At 29.1% G+C, this 4,720-nt stretch overlaps 1 long non-coding RNA gene across 1 annotated transcript; it reads right to left on the bottom strand.

Moving 5' to 3' along the window:
- Positions 1-480: 480 nt before the first annotated feature.
- Positions 481-3,824, bottom strand: LOC122602199. Its single transcript, XR_006324179.1, has 2 exons — positions 3,434-3,824; positions 481-677 (listed from the first exon to the last, which is right to left on the bottom strand). It is a non-coding gene; the product is annotated as an uncharacterized LOC122602199 (long non-coding RNA).
- Between the last annotated feature and the right edge of the window lie 896 nt (positions 3,825-4,720).

Genomic DNA, 4,720 nt, shown 5'->3' with positions numbered 1-4,720 from the left:
GACCGATCTTGACTTCTAGCGACAAATATCACCATTTATAATCGACGTAATAACTAGATATCGAATCGTGAATAACTCTCACGCACTATATCTATATGGGCAAAGTAATACTAGCTAAGTGGGGGTATTAACTAAGGGTTCTAATATGTAATGCAAACATCGGATTTGGTTATGTATCTTTTGCACCAAGAATCGTTTTGAAGCTTATTTTCAAAAGACTCATTTTTGAACATTTCTTAGACAATTAATTTCATCACTCCATATTACATGCTTAGGTAGTCATAGTTGGCCAAGCTACGCTTAACTAAGACAAGAATAATTTATGATCAAATTGATTCTTTAAGAGATGTTCGACTCGTTTTGAAAATACGTAGGTTATAGTAAAAATTCTCTATAACCTTGGCTCTTGATACCATTTTTCTGTAACACCTCGACTGAGGCGGAAACACGAAGTGCCACAAAACGACATGGTACAAAAGATTTTAAGATAAAACATCAACATAAAGTTTCAAATGTCACTTAAATTCAAAAGATAGCAAGTTCAAGTTGACATTTAATAAACATTACATAACCAAAGTCATAATCAAAAGATCAAATTGTTTGCAGTACAAGACTATCAAGCAACGAGCAAATACAATCCATGAGGCGGTCCATAACGCTAACTTACTGCTCTAGACCTGAAAAGCATGAAGAAAAAGTGTCAACTACGAGAGTTGAGTGAGTTCATAGGTTTTTAACTAACAACATATTTATTCCAACCATATCCAAGATAATGAGTCATAAAAACTTTCAAGTATTATTTCAAATATTCATTTCCAAAACGTATGTTCAAATCATAATATTCAATCATAATAGCATCAATTTCATTTACCCACGAGAGGGCATAATTCAATATGAAACTTATTTGGCCACAAGGGCATAATTTAAATAATTTTTGATGAGTAAATGCTTAAGCCACTACTACTACCATTTTCAAGTCCAACAATATATTATTTCATTTCATAGCACAAGCTGTCAATCAAGTGCTTTATTTATAGTTGGGGTCGTGCCATGGAGACGACCTTTTAAGTTTAAAGTAGCTAGAACACCGCGTGGTCGGACTGAAATTGAAAGTCGTCACAAAGGCAACCAACCTTCCACCGTTACACTCTGGGTGGGTGGACAACTCCTAGTTGCGCAACTATCTAACTACAGGCCTCCCAATTCGGAGTAAATAGTAGTGTACCGAAAGGAAACGGGTTGACAGAACTCAAGCTCATCATATAACATTTATCACATTGAACATACGTTATAACTTCATTTCATAAATATATAGAAAGCAACTTCATTTATATATCATGCTTTTCACCCCGATAGTTAAACACATAAAATAATTTGAAAGGGGGCTATGACTCACATGTTTCGAGAGTAAAAAAGGGCTGATCAAATGCATGAACTTCGTCTAGTGGTGCCATCCCTCAAGCAAGCATAAACCATGGTATTTAAATATACACAATGTAAGTGTGTGTTGTATGAACTAGTAAACTATATCATGAGATGTACGCTAGTAGACTTGCCCATCTTTGATTGTTCTTTAATAACGGAATTCAAGTGCATTATATTGTTCACATTATTTGGTTGGAAGATATTTGGTGGTGAAGGTCATTTCTCATTATATGATTTTGTACGTTTATTGAAATTTCGGTTGTTTGGCTTTGTTTCATATAATTCCCATTAGATACTTTGTTTAATCGTAATATTTGACATTTGTGTTCTTAAGATGTGCACGTGGATGAATATTTCTGATTTATATTTATTTAATTCAATTTAATATTATTTAATTAATTATTTATTTATTTTATTGATTTATTAATTAAATAATTCCTTATAATTATTTTTAAGTTCTTAAATTGTCTTTAAAATTCATGGATAATTATACTTTGATTATCTACTGACTTTTATGCTTTTTAATTTGTAATATTATGATTTATACATTTATTTGTGCATTATTTTTATTTATTTAATAATAGTGATTAATTAGTGATTTTTACTTAATTATTTACCTTTAAATTATATAAAACTTGATTCTTTTCTTGTAATTATTTTTCTCTAGTAGGTTTTAGTTACTTTTACCATTGGTTATGTAATTTTAGCCATATTCATGATTTACATGATTTATATTATTTATTTATTAATTTATATATCTTTTAATTTCCATTTAAATTCATCAAATCATAGAAATACTTAAAAATTACCACACAATCTTTTGTCCAAAAATTCTAGGCCTTTCTAGGCATCTTTTAACATGTCAAGTTCATATAATTTCAACCTCTCTTGTGTCTTGATTATTTGAGGATTTTAAGCATGAAAATCGTTTGCCGAATTGGTGTTTTTAGTCTCATTTCTTAAGCTATTAAGGTGCTTCAAGATGGATTTTCATTCTTAATTCAATATTTAAACTAATTCCATCATATTTTGGTGATTCAAGTCGTGATAGTGGTGGTGGTGTGATATGTGAAATTTTGTGCTTTCAGTTAGTAATTATTTGACCTGAAAAAGTGATTTTTGAGCTTGTTATTGCCATGAGCCATATGGCTTGAGTTTTATACATTTTAAATGACTTAGTGCCAGTAGATTTGACATATTTTCATGTTCAAAATATTATGGTGCATGTGTGTGCTCAAAATGCATTTTTGCATGTTTTCGGTGTACGATTTCAAGCATATTTTAACATGTTTTGATTCAAGCTTTATATCCTTGATATTTTATAAATTTTTCCTGAATATATTCACCAAAAACTAACATTATATTTTATAAATTTTTCCTAAATATATTCACCAAAAATTAACATATTTTTCAGTTTTGACAAGTCTCAATTCATCTCATAATCCAACAACAAATCCAACCTTCTTAAATCTAACATGCATGCAATTATCTCAACATTTTAACAATAAATCTTTATCCATCTATAATCCATCAACATAAAAACATATGTTTATGAAACTTTCCAGAAAATATATGCATGAAAATCGTATAAAACATATTCATCCTTTCATGCAAAAAGTTACTTTACAACTATTAACATATATCAACACTTTTTGATGCAAACTTTTATAGATCTAACATTACAACAACAAAAGTCTACTTTATAATAATTTTTTCAGAAAATAAACCTTCAAAATATATAAAAAATATAACCATCTTTCAGAGGAAAAATCACTTTAAAGGCTATTAATTATATGACAACACTTTTGGGTCTTAAACTAGTTGAATCCTTGGATTTTTCTTTTTAGATTCAACATGCATGAGCATGGGAAGAAAGATCCTATCAACTTGCCCTCATTAAGTGTATATTTCAAAGAAAAACAAGAAGAAAATATATATAAACTTTTGATAAAACCTTTGGATATAAACATAAACAAAATAAATCTAGTAAAGAGATAAAGTTATATACCCTTGATGAACTTGGTTTCGTGATGAGAAAATGGAAGAAAATTTCGTGGCTTAAGAGCTCCTAATAACCCTTAATCCTTGCTTGAAATAACTTTTAAACCTATCTTGAATCAACCCTTGTTCAATCCTATATAAACCCTTATTGTTGTTATGTTTTAAATATGATTTTTATTCTTGTTTCATGCCTTTTTGTTGGAGCCGTAAATGGAAGAGAAAAAGGAATCCACCATTGGCTAAACAATCATTTGGGGAGAGAAAAGATGGAAGAGTGTGTGTTAGGAAGAGGAGAAATGAGTGTGTGAAAGGGATGGTTGAGTGTTGGGGTAATATTTCTTGGAAGTGTAAGGAGTATGGTATTCCATTTTGATTGGACAATGGGCTTTGGGGAGGCAATATGGCCGATCCTTTTACTTTAAATTTGAAAGGGAATTACATTTTAGTTAGTTGCTAGTACATATGTATGTCATATATGTATAGGTCATGTACTAGTTTGTAAGACTTTATGGTACAAGGGTTTGTTTATATATATATATATATGAACCGTAAATATGTGTGTATATATATGTACCTTTGTACTTTAATTTTTGCTACTTGATTCATTGTTTACATCTTGTATTTATTTTAGATATATATATATACTTATTATTATTCAAGCATTTTTATGTGCATAATAGTTTATAAATATATTTTAAATTTGTCATCATGTATATATATTTATATATATATATATTTGAGTTTACATACACTTTAGTTGGTTTAATAATTAAATTGTTGGACAACATAAAAATTCTTGATTGTTACCTCAACTTGTGAGTCTTACATTATTATTTATATAAGTTGATTGATCACCAACAAAATTTTTGTTCAATGGTATTTTATTAAATTGAATTTAGAACTAACAATAGCTTTAGATTGCTAAATTAAAGGCATTATCTACTAGCTTTAAGTATAACTATGTCTTGTGGGATCATAGACAACCTAACTATCACGTATGTAATATCTAAAAAGTGAGGTTGTTACATTTTTAGGCTAATGTTTCTAAGAATAATCATTTCCCTTAGTATAATATAAGGTGTGTTATAAACGTTTTACTATTGTAGATCCATTCGATTTAACGGACTAAATTATTTTATGAAGTCTTAGATTTAATTAAATTATCTCAAAGAGTTAATTTCATTACATGCCCCTATGGTATGTTGTATTATCAAATTTCGCCCTTGTACTTTTCTATTATTATTACATCACGCAGACTGAAAAAACGGAACCGAAAAACGAAAAAATCATGAAC

This window comes from Erigeron canadensis, chromosome 5 (assembly GCF_010389155.1).
Source record: "Erigeron canadensis isolate Cc75 chromosome 5, C_canadensis_v1, whole genome shotgun sequence".
NCBI lineage: Eukaryota > Viridiplantae > Streptophyta > Magnoliopsida > Asterales > Asteraceae > Erigeron > Erigeron canadensis.
This window is presented reverse-complemented; position numbering and strand designations above follow the sequence as displayed.